The 20,272-nt window shown below is 43.4% G+C and overlaps 1 protein-coding gene across 7 annotated transcripts in view; it reads left to right on the top strand.

Annotated features, from left to right (window-relative positions):
* ndst2a (N-deacetylase/N-sulfotransferase (heparan glucosaminyl) 2a) overlaps positions 1–20,272 on the top strand; it is a 538,132-nt gene that overhangs the window by 399,252 nt on the left and 118,608 nt on the right. Inside the window, exon 1 of one of the 7 annotated variants that reach the window (XM_063070374.1) lies at positions 5,405–5,423. The exons of the other annotated variants lie outside the window; for them this stretch is intronic. The gene's annotated coding sequence lies outside the window, so the exon portion shown is untranslated. Of the gene's footprint in view, positions 1–5,404; positions 5,424–20,272 lie in introns of those variants that run through there. 7 annotated transcript variants of the gene reach the window in all.

Raw genomic sequence — 20,272 nt, 5'->3', positions numbered from 1 at the left:
AAGCTTTTTTTAAACTTTTATTTTCGTTCTGGCATTTTATCCTATTGGGAAGTACTTTGAACTGCATCATTTATATGAAAAATGCTCTGAAATAAGTTGTTATTGTGAATGCTCGTCAGGTTGGTCAGCAGTTCTGGAGGGAGAAACGGGCAGTATTTCATGTCACCTTCCTCTGTGTATGCAGTGTTACCCGTACTGGGTAGAATCAGAATTGGGTTTAATATCGCTAGCGTATGTTGCAGTAACAGTCTGCGGGAAGAACTCAGCGGGTTGCGCAATATCTGTGGGAAGAAAGGAATTGTTGACGTTTTGGGTCAAGCCTACACTGTTTTATTCTGGTAATTCATTAGAGACTGGCGATAGGCGTGAGTTATTTTAGAAATCGAACCTGCTCAGAAATACCACATGCCCGAGTAGCTGCCACACCAAGCTGTTATGCACCTGGAAGGGATGGTTTCTCTGGTGAGGGGATATTTTGGTGCCCAGCACTGGGGGTAACTCCCTGGCTGTCTGTTGAAATGGCACAGTGGCAGTCTGTCATGCTGCTCATGAGGAGAGATGGGGTCTATTTATTTACTTGGAGATGCTCCGCAGCAGAACAGACTCTTAGTGCCCATCAATCTGCTCTGCATAGCAACTCACGTATTTAATGCCAGACAAATTCCAGGGCAATTTACAATGACCCTAGCCAGCCGATCAGACTGTGGGAGGAAACGGGAGCGTCTGGAGGAAACTGGAGCACCCAGAAAAAAACCACAGGGTTCATGGGGAGAACATTCAGTCTTCTTCCAGATGGTGCCAGAATTGAACTTCAAGCTCTGGTACACCACAGGTGGTTAGCACAATGCTGTTACAGCTAAACTACTCTTTTCTAAGTTGGCCTCATGAACGATGCAGTTGTCCTGCAGATGTGCTCAGAAGTGTCGGTGAGCATCCAAACTCTGGAGATGGACTGAACACAATGTTGATCCTTAACATTTGAGAGCAGTGCAGAGACTGGCTCTGGATTGTGACTCCATGAAGCATAGACTCGAGTCACGGTTGAATGATATTTATGCACTTGGGATTCCTCTGTGATTCAGCTTTCAAATGTGCTTGGCACTGAAAGCAGGATTTCTCTTTTAACTCTGAATTCTTCAAATTTTAATTAATTGTGACCTTTCTTGACATTATTTTCCCTCCAATATTAACAAATTATAAATATTTTAATACCAGTTTATGGAGCATTTGATTGGGGGTAGCGGTCAAGAGTAGAACGTGTAACACTAGAGTGCAGGAACAGGCCCTTCAGCCCACAATGTTGTGCTGAACTAATTGAATTAGTAATCAAATGGCTAACTAATCTCTTCTGCCTACACAATGCTTTCTATTCATGTACCTATGGAAATGTCTCAAGTGTAATCTTTCTGCATCTACCACCACCCTAGACAGTGCAATCCTGCACCCACCAATCTGTTTTATTTTAAAAAAACAATCCTTGCCCCTCGCATCTCCTTTGAAATTAGCTTCTCTCACCTTAAACACATACCCTCTGATATTAGACATTTCAATCCTTGGGAAAAGATACTGTCTATCTACTCTTATCTATGGTACTCATCTTGTAAACCTCTGTCAGATCTCCCTGCGAACTCCGCCGTTCCAGAGAAAACAGCCCAAATTTATCCAACATTCTAATCCAGGCAGCATCATGGTAAACCTCTTCTACAGAGAAGTGGGTTTCCTTTCAGCTACCTTTTCATTTAGAATGGTGTCTAATGAGAGTAATGAACTTATCAAGAATTGTTACTGAATAGCAGAGTTGGACAAACTGCAAGAGGCCATCAAAGCCAGGATATTTTCAGCAGTGTTTAGTGAAGTATCGAGATTAAATGATGAAGGCCTTTTGCTGCAAATCAGAAAGAATGCATTTAACCCTACAGAACCATTAATCTGTGAAGCTCCTATGCGATGGAGGGAATGGAAGGGCCGCTGCAGAGGGTTGTGAACTCTGCCAGTTCCATCGTGGGCACTAGTCTCCCCAGCATCCAGGACAGCTTCAAAAGACAATGCCTCAAAAAGGTGGCATCCATCATTAAGTACCCCTATTATCCAGGACAAGCCCTCTTTTCATTGCTGCCATCAAGGAGGGGTACAGGAGCCTGAAGACACATACTCAGTATTTTAGGATCAGCTTCTTTCCATCTCTTATGAGATTTCTGAACGGACATTGAACCAACCCATGAACACTACCTCACTATTTTTGCACTACTCATTTTTTTTAGATACTTTGATCCCAATGGAAATTACTGTGTCACAGTAGCATTATAAGTGCACAGATATACAAATATTAGAGAAGTAAAAAAGAATAAGTTAGCTCAAACAGTCTTTAACAGGAGGGGGTGTCACTCCCCCAACTATAGATTGACTCGTTACAGAGCCTGATGTCCGAGGGTAAGAATGACCACTTTGGAGCACCGCAGTTCTCTTGGACTGTAACTGAAAGTGCTCCTCTTTTCAGCCAAGGCAGCATACGGAGGGTGAGAAACATTGTCCAGAATTGCCAGGATTTCCTGTAGGGTCCTTTGTTCTACCAGTGTGTCCTATTTGACTCCTATAACAGAGCCAGCCTTCCCAATCAGTTTATTGAGCCTGTTGGCATCACCCGTGTTGATGCCATTGCCCCAGCACACCACTGCATAGAAGATTGTACTGGCAACAACAGACTGGTAAAACATGAGGGAGGGGCTTCCATACTCCAAAGGACCTCATTCTCCTCAGGACATAGAAGTGACTCTGGCCCTTGTACACAGCCTCTGTGTTGGTGCTTCACTCAAGTCTGTCATCCAGATGCAGCCCCAGGTACTTGTAGGTCCTCACCACATCCACATCCTCACTATCAATAATAACAGGGAGCAGTGCAGGCTTAGACTTCCTGAAGCCCATCACCATCTCCTCTGTCTTACTGATGTTGAGTTGCAGATGATTTAGCTTGCACCATTTGACAAAGTCCTCCAGCAGGGCCCTGTATGCATCCTCCCAACCTCCCTTTATACACCCAACTATTGCTGAGTCATCAGAGAATTTCTGCAGATGACATGACTCAGTGTTGTATCTAAAGGGTAAACAGGAAGGGAGCCAATGCAGTCCCCTGTGGGGCCCCCGTGCTGCTTATGGCCATGTCTGACACACAGCTCTGAAGCTGCACAAACTGTGGACTGCCAGTCAGGTTACTGTTATCCAGGATACAATGGAAGTGCAGCCTGCATTGAACATATATTTCTTGTTGTAATTGATAGTTTTTATTATTACGTATTGCAAAGCACTGCTGCTGTAAAACCACAAATTTCATGACATATGTCAGTGAATATTAAACCTGATTCTGATGGACATTGCTGTAGTCTCAAGCCAGTGGTGCATTTTCAGTCATTTGCCCCTTGAGAAAGTAGGGGGTTCTGCTTGAAGGACTTGGATAGATTAGGAGAATGGGCAAAGTGTCAGATGGAATATAGTGTAGGGAAGTGTATGGTAGAATGCATAAGTGCGTAGACTGTTTTGAAAACGGGCAATCAATTCAGAAATTGGAGGTGCAAAGGAACTTGGGAGTCCTCGTGCAAGATTCCCTAGAGGTTAAGTTGGTGGTAAGAAAAGCAAATGTAATATTAGCATTCATTTCAAGAGGAATAGAATATAAAAGCAAGGATGTAATAGAAACAGAGAAAACCTACAGCACAATTCCGGCTCTTCGGCCCAGAATGCTGTGCCAAACATGTACGTACTTCAGAAATTGCCTAGGGTTACCCATAGCCCTCTATTTTTCTAAGCTCCATCTTTCTTTCTCTTTCATAAGTTTTATAAACTCATAAGGCAAACAATAAATTTCTGTTAAATAGCTGGCTTAAGCCAAAATGGGATTTAATTTTTCTAAAGGTAGGCTCAGTAGATTTAATTTAAATAAAGGTTATAAATTGATTTTAATGCTATTTACAACATGAACATTTGTTGACAATGCTGAATAATAAAGTTACTAAAAACCATAAGCCAAAGCCTGAGACACAATTCTATACAAGACTTTGCAAAAACATTTTCTTACTAAATTACATAATCAGGCCATGTTGGGACTTTATAAAGGATTTGTCAAAATGCACTTGGAGTACTGTGTGCAGTTTTGGGCCTCATCTAGGAATGATGTGCTCGCATCAGAGAGAATCCAGAGGAGGTTCACGAATGATCCTGGGAATGAAGGGTTGATGCATGTGGAGTGTTTGGCTGAGGGCCTGTACTCGCTGGAGGTTTGGAAGAATAAGGGGGTGTCTCACTGAAACCCATAGAATATTGAAGGGTCCAGATAGAGTGGACGTGGAGAGGATATTTCCATTAGTCCATTGGTCTAGGAGCAAAGGGTGCAGCTGCAGAAGAGAAGGTTGTCCCTTTAGAACAATTCCTCCTCATCTTTTCTTTAGCCAGAGGGTGGTGAATCTGTGGAATTCATCGACACAGGTCGCTATGGAGGCCAAGACATTTGGGTGCATTTAAAGTGGATGTTGATAGGTTCTTGATTCGTAATGGCCTCAAAGGTTATGGGGAGGAGGCAGGAGAATGGAGTTGATCGAATGCAGAGCAAACTTGATGGGTCGAATGACCTAATTCTCCTATGTATTATGCAGTAATTGAGCAGTTTCCTCTGATGTCCATTCATGTAACTCATGGCTGTGTTTACTGATGGGGACAATTGAAAATCTTCCCTCGGCTTTAATAGGTCTTATTTGAAGAACTCCCTGTCTCTTCCAGAATTCCCGCCTCACCTATCCACCATTACCAGCTCTGAGCAAAGGTGATGCAATGCCTTGAGATCCTGCTGTGCACAGGGCATGTAGTTAAGTTGAGAGGGGGGTCATTTCAAAGAAGATGCAAGGGACAAGGTTTTTACAGTGGTGGGTGCCTGGAATGCACTGTCTGGGGTGGTGATAGAGGCAGAAATATTAGGGACTTTTTAGAGATATTTAGATAGGCACATGAATGTGAGGAAAATGGAAGGATACGTACATTGTGTATGCAGAAGAGATGAGTTTAGTTAGCTATTTGATTACTAATTTAATTGTTCCAGCACAATATTGTGGGCTGAAGGACCAGTTCCCGTTCTATACTGTTCTATATTAACAGCTACCAGATTTTCTGCAGTGTTAAAGGCCTCAGTAACTGTAAAGTCATTTACTTTGTACAGTTTTGGACTTGTTCATCTTGATGCTTCCTGGTAGAATCTGGTGGCACAGATGAAAAGCATTTGGCCCATTGTGTCCTTTCTAGTTGAGGATTGTTGCTATCTCCTACTCCTTACACCTGGTGACTCCCAACACTTTATTGTTTCTGATGTTTTAGATGCCACAAGGGTTTGCAGCTGCTGCTCTTCCAGGCAATGAATTCCCGACCCCTGCTCCCTAACTGAGGTAATTTCTCCTCTTCTCCCAGCGGATTCTTTTTCAAACCTGACTCCTTGCCCGTTGGCCGTCTGTACGGACACTGCTGGAAGCCTGCGCTCATTGAAGAAGATGGAGAGGGGGTTAAAAGCTGACCTGTGTTGCTCTTGTAGAAATACTGTTCTTTCTGTTTAGTAGGAATTGATCCAACAAGTAAACAAAGAATCCTTGAACAAAGCTGGAAAAGGGGTTCATTTACCTTCAATGTAGAGAGTTGATAATTGGAATTGATTGCCACATGATTAACTTGTGCCTTGTTCATAGAACATAGAGTACAGCACAGGAACAGGCCCTTCAGCCCACAATGTTGTGCTGAACCAGTGAAATTAGTCATCAAATGGCCAGCTAAACTAATCCCCTCCTGCCTACACGATGTCCAATCCCTCCATTTTCCTCACATTCATGTGCCTATCTAAATGTGTCTTAAAAGTCTGGAATGTATGCTCCTCTACAAGACCCCATGCAGTGCATTCCAGGTACCCACCACTCTGTTTATTTTAAAAAAAAAGTCCTGTCTCTCTTGAGTAGTCAGAGTTATTAGCCCTGAGCTGAACCCCTGAACCTGGAGGACTGGTGAACCACTCTTGGTCTGACTTCTGCCCTTTGACCCTCCCATGGAATGGGTGACCTTCCCAAGAGCAAAGCACAAGGCCCTGACTCCAGCCAACATAGATCTCTAGGTCATTGAGGCATGCAACACTCCAAGCTCTACAACAAAGTTGTGGTCCACTTGGAGGATTAGACTTTTCTAGACACATTCTCTACTCGGTCCTAGTATTATAAGCTTCTATCAGCCTCTGCTGCTCCAGAGAAAGCAACCCAAGTTTGTCCACCCTCATGCCCTCTAATCCAGAGCAGCCTCCTGGTAAAGCTGTGCACCATCTCCTGGGGTAAATTTCAGAATAGGTTTTCCAGCTTGACAGAGGAATTAATAGCAGGATTTTTAAGTGTGGAGGAACAGAGAGATCTTGATGTCCATGACTATAGATTCCTCAGAGTTGCTGCATAAGCTGATAATGTGGTTCAGAAGGTGTATGGTGTGTTGGCCTTCGTTAGTCGGGGGATTGAATTCAAGAGCCATGAGGTAATATTACAGCTCTATAAAATCCTGGTTAGACCACACTCGGAGTATTGTGTTCCCTCTGGATGCCTCTTTATAGGAAGGATGTGGAAGCTTTTGGGAGGGTGCAGAGGTGATTTACCAGGATGTTGCCTGGATTAGAGAGCATGTCCTATGGGGAAAGATTGAGCAAGCTCGGGCTTTCTCTTTGGAGTGAAAGGTGATAGGAGGTGACTTGATGTGTATAAGATTGAGAGGAATAAACAGAGTACGAGAGGAATAAACAGAGTACGAGAGAGCATAATATTAAGGTAATTGCAGGAAAGTATAGGGAGTAGATGTCAGAAGTAGGTTGTTTTTTAGAGTGGTGAATGCATGGAACTCACTGTTCCAGTGGTGCTACAGGCAGATACAAACCCCATTTCCAGAAAAGTTGGGATATTTTCCAAAATGCAATAAAAACAAAAATCTGTGACATGTTAGTTCACATATTTAACTGACAAAAGTGCAAAGAAAAGATTTTCAATAGTTTTACTGACCAACTTAATTGTATTTTGTAAATATACACAAATTTAGAATTTGATGGCTGTAACACACTCAACAAAAGTTGGGACAGAGTTAAAATAAGATTGGAAAGTGCACAGAATATTCAAGTAACACCGGTTTGGAAGACTCCACATTAAGCAGGCTAATTGGTAGCAGGTGAGCTATCATGACTGGGTTTAAAGGTAGCGTCCATCAAAGCTCAGTCTTTGCAAGCAAGGATGGGTCGTGGCTCACCCCTTTGTGCCAAAATTCGTGAGAGAATTGTTAGTCAGTTCAAAAGGAACATTTCTCAACGCAAGATCGGGAGTGCTTCGGAAAACCATTGTCACTCAATACAGTCTGTCTTTCATCCAGAAATGCAACTTGAAACTGTATTACGCAAGGAGGAAGCCATACATCAACTCTATGCAGAAACGCCGGCGAGTTCTCTGGGCCCGAGCTCATCTCAGATGGACCGAAAGACTGTGGAACCATGTGCTGTGGTCAGATGAGTCCACATTTCAGCTAGTTTTCGGAAAAAACGGGCATCGAGTTCTCCGTGCCAAAGATGAAAAGGACCATCCAGATTCTTATCAGCGAAAGGTGCAAAAGCCAGCATCTCTGATGGTATGGGGGTGCATCAGTGCCCATGGCATAGGTGAGTTGCATGTATGTGAAGGTACCATTGACTCTGAGGCGTATATTAGGATTTTAGAGAGACATATGTTGCCATCAAGGCGACGTCTCTTCCCGGGACGTCCATGCTTATTTCAGCAGGACAATGCCAGGCCACATTCTGCATGGGCTACAACAGCGTGGCTTTGTAGACAGAGCGTATGTGCTTGACTGGCCTGCTGCCAGTCCAGATCTATCTCCTATTGAAAATGTATGGCGCATCATGAAGAGGAGAATCAGACAACGGAGACCACGGACTGTTGAGCAGCTGAAGTCTTATATCAAGCAAGAATGGACAAAATTTCCAATTGCAAATCTACTACAATTAGTATCCTCAGTTCCAAAATGATTAATAAGTGTTATTAAAAGGAAAGGTGATGTAACACAATGGTAAACATGCCTCTGTCCCAACTTTTGTTGAGTGTGTTGTAGCCATCAAATTCTAAATTTGTGTATGTTTACAAAATACAATTAAGTTGGTCAGTAAAATTGTTGAGAATCTTTTCTTTGTACTTTTGTCAGTTAAGTAAAGGTTCATGTGAATTAACATATCACAGATTTTTGTTTTTATTGCATTTTGGAAAATATCCCAACTTTTCTGGAAATGGGGTTTGTACATTAGGAGCATTTAAGAGACTCCTAGATGCAGTAGGCACGTGGATGATAGAAAAAAATGGAGGGCTCTGTGAGAGGGAAGGGCAAGATTGAACTTGGAATAGGTTAGAAGTAGGTTAAGAGATTGAAACAACATCATGAGCTGAAGGGCCTATTCTTTTCTCTGTTCTCTAAAAGAGTTGTATTGAAAGCAAAACCTGTCAGCTGGTTCTGATACAGTGGAGAATAACCCATCGTCAACCACCAAGAGAGGAAATTACCCTTGAAAAAAGATGTAGTGCTTTCCTGGTGTGTATGACAAATGAACTTTTCTCGGGCTTCCAGCCAGGTTCAGGTATCAATGACAAACTCTGCCATCTTCATCAAGGATGATGCTTGGGCATGTCTAGTCCAGTGGTGTTTATACCCCTGTCGTCCGTCCTGTCTCAGTGGTGAGTCCTCACCCAATCAGGTTTCTGTTGTCCCACCTTGTTCACAATCGAATTCCAGTTCTTAGAGTGAGATCTTCATCTTTGTCACCAGTTGATACACAGCTGACGCTGGCATTTACAGGATTCGTTGTGAATGCCAAGCAGCGCACATCGGCCAGACAGGAAGCACTGTGGAAACCTGTATCAAGGAGCACAAGAGTATCAGTTTTGGATTCCTGGAGAAATCAGCAATAGCAAAACAAGAACATTGCAATAGCCATAGGATTGACTTTGGCACAAAATCACTGTGCCACACCAATGGCCTTTGGGACTGCCTGGTGAAGAAAGACATTGAAATAAAACTAGAGGATAAGAATTTTCATGAAGATGAAGGTCTTGCTTTAAGTAAGAGCTGGAATTCAATTGTAAACAAGGTGAAAGAATGGAAATATATATACCCACCCCGTTGGAGCAGACATGCCTGTTGCACTTGAATCTGAGGGGGACCAATATCCTGGCTGGAAGGTTTGCTTAGGCTATTGGGAGAGTTTAAACTAGAATTGTTAGGGGGTGGGAACTGAACTGAAGTGACGGAGGAAAGGGAGGTTGGCTCACACTTTGAGAAAGCTTGGAGACAGTGCAAGACGGAGGATAGGCAGGTGATAGAGAAGGGATATGGTCAGACCGATGATTTGAGATGTGTCTATTTTAATGCAAGAAGCATCATGAACAAAGGGGATGAGCTTAGAGTGTGGGTCAGTACTTGGAGCTATGATGTTGTGGCCATTACAGAGACTTGGATGGCTCAGGGGCAGGAATGGTTACTTGAGTGCCAGGCTTTAGATGTTTTAGAAAGGACAGGGAGGGAGGCAAAAGAGGTGGGGGCGTGGCACTGCTGATCAGAGATAGCGTCACGGCTGCAGAAAAAGAAGAAGTCATAGAGGGATTGTCTACGGAGTCTCTGTGGCTGTAAGTTAGGAACAGGAAGGGGTCAATAACTCTACTGGGTGGTTTTTTTTATATATAGACCTCCCAATAGTAACAGGGATATCGAGGAGCAGATAGGAAGACAGATTCTGGAAAGGTGTAATAATAACAGGGTTGTTGTGGGAGGTTTTAATTTCCCAAAAATTGATTGACATCTCCCTAGAGCAAGGAGTTTAGATGGGGTGGAGTTTGTTAGGTGTGGTCAGGAAGGTTTCTTAGCACAATATGTAGATAAGCCTAAAAGAGGAGAGGCTGTTCTTAATCTGGTATTGGGAAATGAACCTGGTCAGGTGTCAGGTCTCTCAGTGGGAAAGCATTTTGGAGATAGAATTGTGATCACTTTCTCCTTTCTCATAGCATTGCAGAGGGTTAGGAACAGGCAAGTTAAGAAGGCATTTAATTAGAGTAAAGGGAAATATGAAGCTATCAGGCAGGAACTAGAAAGCATAAATTGGGAACAGATGTTCTCAGAGAAATGTACGATAGAAATGTGGCAAATGCTCAGGGGATATTTGTGTGGCGTTCTGCATAGGTATGTTATAGTGAGACAAGGAAAGGATTTTAAGGTACTGGAACCGTGGTGTACAAGGACTGTTGTAAATCTAGTCAAGAAGAAAAGAAAACCTTACGAAAGGTTCAAAAAAACTAGGTAATGATAAAGATCTAGAAGATTAAGGCTAGCAGGAAGGAGCTTACGAATGAAATTAGGAGAGCCAGAAGGGGCCATGAGAAGGCCTTGGTGAGCAGGATTAAGGAAAACCCCAAGGCATTCTACAAGTATGTGAAGAGCAAGAGGATAGGATGTGAGAGAATAGTACCAATCAAGTGTGACAGTGGAAAATTGCGTATGGAATCAGAGGAGATAGCTGAGGTACTTAATGAATACTTTGCTTCAGTATTCACTACGGAAAAGGATCTTGGTGATTGTAGGGATGACTTACAGTGGATTGAAAAGCTTGAGCATATAGACATTAAGAGAGAGGATGTGCTGGAACTTTTGGAAAGCATCAAGTTGGATAAGTTTCCGGGACCGGACGAGATGTACCCAGGCTACTGTAGGAGGCGAGGGAGGAGATTGCTGAGCCTCTGGCAATGATCTTTGTATCATCAATGAGGACAGAAGAGGTTCCAGAGGATTGCAGATGTTGTTCCCTTATTGAAGAAAGGAAATCGGGATAGCCCAGGAAATTATAGACCAGTGAGTCTTACTTCAGTGGTTGGTAAATTGGAGAAGATCCTGAGAGGCAGGATTTATGAACATTTGGAGTGGTATAATATGATTAGGAATAGTCAGCATGGCTTTGTCAAAGGCAGGTCATGCCTTACGAGCCTGATTGAATATTTTTGAGGATGTGACTAAACACGTTGATGAAGGTAGAGCAGTAGATGTAGTGTATATGGATTTCAGCAAGGCATTTGATAAGGTACCCCAAGCAAGGCTTATTGTGAAAGTAAGGAGGCATAGGATTCATGGGGACCTTGCTTTGTGGATCCAGAATTGGCTTGCCCACAGAAGGCAAAGAGTGGTTGTAGACGGGTCATATTCTGCTTGGAGATCGGTGACCAGTGGTGTGCCTCAGGGATCTGTTCTGGGGCCCCTTCTCTTCCTGATGTTTATAAATAACCTGGATGAGGAAGTGGAGGAATGGGTTAGTAAATTTGCTGATGACACAAAGGTTGGGGGTGTTGTGGACAGTGTTGGAGGGTTGTCAAGAGGTTACAGCGGGACATCGATAGGATGCAAAACTTGGCTGAGAAGTGGCAGATGGAATTCAACCCAAATAAGTGTGACGTGGTTTATTTTGGTAGGTCAAATATGATGGCAAAATATAGCATTAATGGTAAGGCTCTTGGCAGTGTGGAGGATCAGAGGGATCTTGGGATTCGAGTCCATAGGACACTCAAAATTGCTGCGCAGGTTGACTCTGTGGTTAAGGCGGCATATGGTGTATTGGCCTTCATCAATCGTGGGATTGAGTTTAGGAGTCGAGAGATAATGTTGCCGCTATATAGGACCCTGGTCAGACCCCACTTGGAGTACTGTGCTCATTTTTGGTCGCCTCACTGCAGGAAGGATGTGGAAACTATAGAAAAGGTGCAGAGGAGATTTACAAGGATGTTCGCTGGATTGGGGAGCCTTCCTTATGAGAATAGGTTTAGTGAACTTGGCCTTTTCTCCTTGGAGTGATGGAAGATGAGAGGTGACCTGATAGAGGTGTATAAGATGATGAGAGGCATTGATTGTGTGGATAGTCAGAGGCTTTTTCCCAGGGCTGAAATGGCTATCATGCGGACATAGTTTTAAGGTGCTTGGAAGTCGTACAGAGTAGATGTCGGGTAAGTTTTTTTTATGCAGACAGTGATGAGTACATGAATGGGCTGCCAGCGACTCTGCTGGAGGCAGATACGATAGGGTATTTAAGAGACTCCTGGATAGGTACATGCGTCTTAGAAAAGTAGAGAGCTATGGGTAACCCCTGTTAAGTAAGTACATGTTCGGCACAGCATTGTGGACCGAGCAGCCTATAATTGTGCTGTAGGTTTTCTGTGTTTCTATGTTCATATACCTAGGCATCATCCCTGATGAAGATGGCAGTTTGTGTCATCAAAACATTGGTTAAAATCGATACCTGTATCTGGCTGGAAGCATGCTTATTCAATCTGGAGTTGACTTTTCAAAGGCCATTTTTAAAATAAGTTTATAAAAATATGCTGCAGGGGCAGATAACTCCTTGTCTAATATTCTTAATGTTGATTAAATTTGCCCTTTCTCCACAAGGCGCACCTTTGAAGAGTCAGTTTTCCTTGTGTAGTTTGACCACAAAGGACCACATCCTGTCTTTTACAACTGCTGGATCTCCGCCCACAATTGTCAGACCTTTTGATGTAATGTTTAGGAAAATGAACTCCATTAATCAAAGGGACTTTATTTGCAATGAACATTTATGTATATCAGAGATTTGCTGTGGTCAGTTGGTCAGAGTGTGACATGCAACAAAAAAACATTCAACAATTTCAACTAACAGTTACACAATCTTAAATTGTATTTAATTTTAAAGAAAGCTAATTAAGTGGGCAGTTAATGGACGGATACAGAATAAATGTGACAGATATAGAAAACAAAACCCTACAAAAGGTAGCAGATCCATCCCAGTACATCACTGGTAAAGCCCTCCCAACTATTGAGCCCATCTACTTGAAACACTGTCATCGGAAAGCAGCATTCATTATCAGGGATCCTCACCACCCAGGCCATGCTCTTTTCTCGCTGCTGCCATCAGGTAGAAGGTACAGGAGCCTCAGGACTCACACCACCAGGTTCAACAGTAATTACTACCCCTCAATCATCAGGCTGTTGAACGAGGGGATAACTAATCTCACTTGCCCTATCATTGAAATGTTCCCACAACAATTGATCTCACTTCGGGACTCTTGATCTTTATTGCTATGTATTTATATTTGCATTTACACATTTTGTTGTCTTCTGCACTCTGGTTGATCTTTCATTGATCCTGTTAATATTCTAGAGATTTGCTGAATATGCCCACAGGCAAATGAATCTCAGGTTTGTATACAGTGACATATGTACATTGTTAATAAAATTTACTTTGTGCTTTGAAATGTACATAAATACCAGCATGTATTTACGATGTAAGCAGCATTGTAAAAAATGGTTTAAGATGCAGAGATGGGAGTAATAGAGGGATGGTTGGGTCAAAATAGAATGGTTGATCAGATTAGCAGCTGTGTTAGATCAACCCATGTGTGAAGATGATGCTCAGGAACAAAGAGTAAAGTGTTGGAGCAGAGTGACCTCTTCAATAGGAATCTTGGAGATGAGCTCTTCCCCAGTGTGAAGAATGGCTATCTGGTTAATTGAGCATTGTAAATTCTTCCCTGGTTAGGGTTAGGATTAATCGGGGTTGTTGGGGCTACTCCGGAAGAGCCTACATACTCTGTGCTGTATCACTAAGTGAATAAATATACTCTGATTCTATCTTATTGCAATGCACAGAAGAGGCTAGATGCCATCAGGATGTTTCCTGTGGTTGAGAATTCCAGGACTTTGTGGGGGGGGGGGCTTTTTTTCAAAATAAGGTGTCACCTTTTGCATTTGAAGTTGAGGGGGAATTTCTTCTCTGAGTATTCTGGGCCTTTGGTATTGTGTGCTTCAGAGAGCTATTATGGCAGAGTCATTAAATATAGTGGATTCCATTTCACTGGGTCAGCGGCTAATCAGAGCAACCATTTATTTGGGATGACTGAAAGAACAAAAACTAATCAGAAATGGTTGGGATTCCCTTCGTTTATTCGGCGCACTATGCCATGCAATTGGGACAGGAGACTGTTGCCAAACAGTTTCTAACTGGCGTCAGTTGCGAGCACTTGTGTGGTCACTAAACACAACACTGCTCAGAGCGATTAGTAATTAAATAGCGTCATTTCTGTGTGTGTTCAAAAAGTGACTTTTGTCACTGATACTTGGTGGGAAATAAGCAGTGAGACAATTCAAAATGGTTTTGCTCACTGCGGTTTCATGCATCCAGAATTAGAGATGCCAAAAACAGCCAGGAGTGAAAATGAAACAATTTCACATCAAGTTAGGAACTAAGAATTTGAGGGTATTGACAATAGTTTTGAATTTTACAATGAAAATGAAGATTTAGAGGATGTAATCATCAAAAGCATTGTATGAAGGCAGTCCATAATCTGCACTAGGTGTCTGCATTGATCTTGTTCATTTACTGTCAATCATGAATACACGGCAACATAGACTGGGTGAATTCCTCTGTTGATAACTGTTAGGAACTAATACAGCTTTATAGTACTGTATTAGGGTTGGTAGTGTTCTAATTTGTTCTGTATTTCAATTAAATACATAACTTGCTACTCATTTAAACCATAATTTGTCTTTTTTATACCATTTTATTTCCATGAAGCTTTGATTAATTGGGGCAGCCACTGAATTGATCCGAAATGTACTGGTCCTGATGTGACCCAGGTAACCAATTCACTGTATATTTAAAGGTGTGATGGACAGAATTTTGGACAAAGGAAGGTCAGTGTGTGTGTGTGGTGGACAGGTAGCAATGTGAAGCTGAAGTGATGGCGAAATCACCTGTGATACTATTGACTACAAGAACAGGCTTGGGTTCAGGGGCCATATGCCCTCACCAAGCTTTTTAAAAATATTTTCTTAACTTCTGTTTTCCATCAAGACCCTTCTACCAAAGTTAATTTGATGTATAGGAAGACAAATTGAACTTGGAAAGTACGATGCCAAAACACCACACGGGGTTATTCAGAAAGCAGTATGAATATTTTCCGGAGGAAAGGTTTTCGAGAGGTCAGCTAGCAATGAAAGCAATGGAACAGTCACTTTTTACAAAAGGTCTAGTTTAATGGGCACTACACATTCCAGATTTAAATGGCTCTCTTGGAAGTTTCAGTGTTGCTCCAGTTTTAAACCTTGAACTTGATTCCATCCTGCTTTCAGGAATTTTTTTTTTGCTTTGCCTTGAAACTCGTGCCAAAGTTGTTTGATTGGCTGCGGTATTCAGCTGTAGAAGTACAGTGATTTCCTGCAAGCAGCCGCACCGATGATATCCGTACTGCATGAGCCTCTGGAAAAAACTCAGAACAAACAGAGGCGAGTGTGGCTCACTGGCTGGATACTTCGTTGGTTTATTTCAGGAAATCTGAAAGCAAAGCGTTCTGGACCAATTCAAACGGCAGCTTAACATCTTTTGCCCCTCTGTGACTTGTGGCGGCCCCATCCTCCCTGCTGACTTGATGGTTCTCAGCGAACGGGGAACGCGTGCAATCAGCAGGGGGCTTGATTTGTTATTTTTACTTGGCCATGGTGGTTGAAGTAGCCAGTGAACATTAATAAATTAATGTACATGACCAGGGACCTGGTGTTCCATTAGGACAAGGAACAAGACTGGGAAACTAAGCAGGTGACAGTGAGTGATTCTGCGCCGGGTTTGCAACTGTTCTGTCCTGCTGCTTGACCTTGGTTGTTTGATTGGGCGGCACACAGTAACACTTCACAGTGCCGGTGAGCGAGGTTCCATTAGTCGATTCCTGCTGCTGTCTTTAAGTTTTCCCCGTGATCTCAAGGCTTTGCTTGGAGTGCTCCAGCATCCTGCCATGCTCCAAAAGGTGGTGGTGACTCTGGAATTCATTGTCACAGAGGGCTGTGGAGGCCAAGTGTTAAGGCAGAGATTTGATAGCTGCTTGATTGGGAAAGGGTTACGGGGAGAAGGTGTGAGAATGGGGCTGAAGGACACGCGGGTTAGGGTTAGTGAGTTGTGGGCATGCTCTCTTGGTCTTTCGGGCTGCCCTGGCACATCCTTGGACTCTTGGTAGTTGATGCGAACAGTCAGTTTCACTGTTTCAACATACTTGTGACACATGAAGCTAATATGGAATACGTCAGTGATAATAAACTTGATTCTCATTTTAATCTTTAAAGCTAATCTAACTGCTGATGAGATCACCATCACTGTGTTACGCACTGCTCTTTCCCCAACTGCTCAGAATTTAAAACCTTTTCAATAGCTTTCTCTCCTCTATTCCCCCTCTGACATTTTATCTTTTCTCACCTGCCTGTCACTTCTCCCTGGGTTGTCCCCCGCCTGCCTTTCCTGCCCACCTGCATTCACCCATCTGCCTTGGCCTACGCTGATCCCTGCTTGTGGCGTGGTTTTTCTCCCCCCGGAAGGTGTCTTGCTTCCCTCGTCTCCCATCAGGCACGCAGGTGGCCATTTCTCAGCTTGCAAGCACAAGTGAACACAGATGGGGCTTGTCCTGGAGGTAAAATTAATACTACCATTCCCCCCCCCCCCGAACCTGAGGGTCTGAAACTTTGTTTGTGGCCTAGCTGACTTGACACAGTTGGGTCCTGTCAGGCAGACAAGCTCCTGCAGATTTGCTTATGCTTTCACTGAAGAGAATACATACGGCAGTGTTGCTGAGAATGCAAAAATTTGACATAAGCCAAGCCTCTGCCTGTTTAGTAACTGGACAGGAAAGCTTTAGAGGGAATTGAACTGAATACTGTCAAATGGGCCTAGCTTGGAACATAAAACAGCACAGCAGAGAAAGTCCTTTTAGCCCATGATGTTATGCAGAACTAATTCAAGATTAAGATTCAAGATCAAGATTAAGTTTCTTTATCATGTGTTCATCAAAACACTGAGGTCAGAACTTTTTTCCTTGGAACGTAGAAAACCAAGGAGATTTGATAGAGGTATACAAAATCATAAGTGGTATAGATAGGGTAAATGCACATCGGCTTTTTCCACTGAGTTTGGGTGGGACTACAACCAGAAGTCATAGGTTAAGGGTGAAAGGTAAAATGTTTAAGAGGAACATGACAGGAAACCTCTTCACTCAGAGGGCCGTGAGAGTGTGGAATGAGCTGCCAATGCAAGTGGCGCACGCAAGCTTGATTTTCAACATTTGAGGTTTGGATAGGTACATGGATTGTAGAGGTCTCGAGGGCTATGGTCCTGGTTCAGGTTGATGGGAATAGGCAGTTGACTAGATGGGCTGAAAGGCTTGTTTCTGTGCAGTACTTTTCTACGGCTCCAACTATGATACGTACAGTGAAAAGGGATTCTATTAACAACCAACACACCCAAGGATGTGCTTTGGATGATCTGTAAGTGTCGCTGCTCATTCCAGCGCCAACATAGCACGCCCACAATGCTCCGCAGAACAACACAGAACACAAAAAGCAACTAAACGATGACAACAGGAAAAACAAGGTCCGTGCCTCCTCCTCACCCGTGCACAGACACAATCCTTTAACCCCAGGATAGACCTTGGTCACAGGCATGTAGACGCTGGCTGTTGACTTCCCCAGTGGATCTGCAGACCCACTTCAGCCAACAGGCTTCAATTTCCAGAGTTCTGATTCAGCTGCCAGACCTCAATTCTCAGTGTCAATCCCAGGACATTTAATTAGCTGGTAATTAAATGGCTAACTACACTAACCCCTTTCTGCCTACATAATGTCTATATACCTCTATTCTCTGCATTTTCTTGAGTCTCCTAAATGCCTTTATTGTATCTGCCTCCACTACCACCTCCTGGCAGCACATTCCTGTCACCCACCAATGAGGCTGTAGGTTGGTTGGGGTTCATTGTGGATACTGCACCCTAGCTGTCCACCTGATACGCAAGCCAGGACAGTATGATATGGAGAGCAAGCTGTTGCCCTTGCAGCAAGCTCCCCCTCTCCACGCATCTGATAAACCCAAAGGAACTGCAGAGACTGATGCATTTTGGCACCAGTGGTGTCTCAGGAGTTGCTAGTCAGCATTAAACTCAATGTAGTACTGCCTTAGGGTCTCCAGCTGTGGGTTTTTCCCTTTGGGGTTTACTCCCAAAGTCTTCCCCATGAGTGGGAGCAGAGGTTTGAGATCAGAGTTTTCCTTCCAAATGAGCTGACAACCACGGCTGACAAGCCCCATCTGCCCAAAGCAGCTGGTTTTAAGGCATCAGTAATCCACCTTTGCCCCTTCTCCTGTCAGTAGAAATGGTTCCGCTGAGCTTAGTAGCTAAGCCACACATGAAGACCAGGAGCGGGACTTGGTTGTCAGAGGCTATTTGAGACACGCACCTTTGGAAGCATTTAATAGGTAGTGGGAGCAGGATCCCGCTACCACCCCCCAGCTATAACAACCTTAAGGAACCAAGGCACCCAACACTCTTTTTTAAAATTAAAATAACATGCCCTGCCCATCTCTTTTGAATTTGCTCCCACTCACCTTAAATCTATGCCCTATGGTAATTAGAGATTTTGATCCTGGGTGAAAGATTCTGGCTGTCTACCCAATCTATGCCTCTCACAATCTTACATTTCTGCCAGGTCTTGCTTCAGCCTGTGCTACTAAAGAGAAAAGAAGCCAAGTTTATCCAGTCTCTCGTTATCACTTAGCTGGGCACTTTGGTCAGCACGGACGAGTTGGGTTGAAGGGCCAGTTCTCATATTCTGACTCTGACAGAAGGAAAAGTAATAGAAGGGCTGATCTTGGAAATGAGCGCACCTTGGTAATTGTCACAAATAATCTGATACAGTGAGCTTTTGTTTGCATGCCATCCAGACAGATTGGGTGTTTTACTGATAAAAGATCATATTTGAAACGTGTATGTTGAAACATGAAGTGAAATGTGTTGTTTGTGTCAACGCCCAACACTGTCCAAGCATCTCATGTGGACACGCTTCCAGTGCCAATATAGCATGCCCACAATTCAATAACCTTAGACATATGCTTTTGGGATGTGGGAGGAAACTGGAGCACACACGAGTTCCCATCCTAGGGTCCACTGACTGCTTGCTTAATGGTATTGGTCTATGGCACAAAGATTGGGTACAGCTGACAGAGTGAGCCCATACAGTGACAGGGAGAATGTACAAACTCCTTAAAGATTTTTTTAATTGCCCGTTACGCCACTGGTGTTTAGTGCAGTGATGAAGGTCTTCCATCTCTAACTGTCCTCGGCCATCTTCTCTGTTGTACCCCAGATGTGGTTAGGGTCCTCGTTTCTGCCTCTACAGTACGGCGCCAAGTTTTTGTTGGTCTCCCGCGTTTCCTCCTCCATTCAGGGATCCAGTGAAGTGCTGTGTTGATGATGGAGTTGGCCTCTTCTCATCACGTGCCCCATCCGTCTCCAACGTTTCCTGCTGATGATTGTGGCCGTGTCCGTAATGGGAATGGAATCCTGACCAGTGATGAAACTCTGTGCACGAGCGAACGGTGTTAGTACTAGCTGAAGCAAAACAATACCAGAATGTAGAATATAGTGTTTTGGCTGGGGAGAAAGCACATTGCAGATAGACAAATAAGGTGTAATGTTAAAATAAAAGCTAGCCTCAGCCCGAGGACATGTTTTTTTTTCGCATTAGTCCTGAACCCCACGTGTATCGTCAGAATATTTGGATTCAGGGTTTGTAAGCATGTTCGCTCACACTCTTAATCCGTGCGGACAGATACCCTGACCCTTCTTCCTCCTGCTCTCCCACACACTGAGCACTCGTGCTCACTTGCTGCATTACACAACGTTCTCTTCCTCTTGAAATGCAAAGCATCATCCTTTCCATTTGCAGCAACTTTAATCCTCGAGGCTAAAGTGATTCCTCCCTGTAGCAGCGAACTGTCAATAATCATCACTACTGCAGTCAGTGTACACAAAGAAAGCACATTAACTCCCTTCTCTTCCGTTTCTTCAGCAATTGATCAATTTCTTCAGCGTATGATCCTTTTAAAAAAAAAACAGTTTTCATTAAAATTTAACACGGTGTTGTGATTTCTCCTCTCATCCCAAAGTTGACACCATCACCCCACTTACTGACTACTTGTTGGAATATTTATGGTTCTTTTATCCTGTATAGTTCTGCCATAAGACCATCCTGCTGAGCATACAATAACCCTGTTAGCAGCTTGATGTTCAAGAATAGGCTCCTACCTTTGGAATTGACTCCCTGCTGCCTCTGTATAGATCTGAACCATCGCCCCTTGCTATGTTGTCTGAAT

The sequence above is a fragment of the Mobula hypostoma genome, chromosome 18 (genome assembly GCF_963921235.1).
Source record: "Mobula hypostoma chromosome 18, sMobHyp1.1, whole genome shotgun sequence".
NCBI lineage: Eukaryota > Metazoa > Chordata > Chondrichthyes > Myliobatiformes > Myliobatidae > Mobula > Mobula hypostoma.
This window is presented reverse-complemented; position numbering and strand designations above follow the sequence as displayed.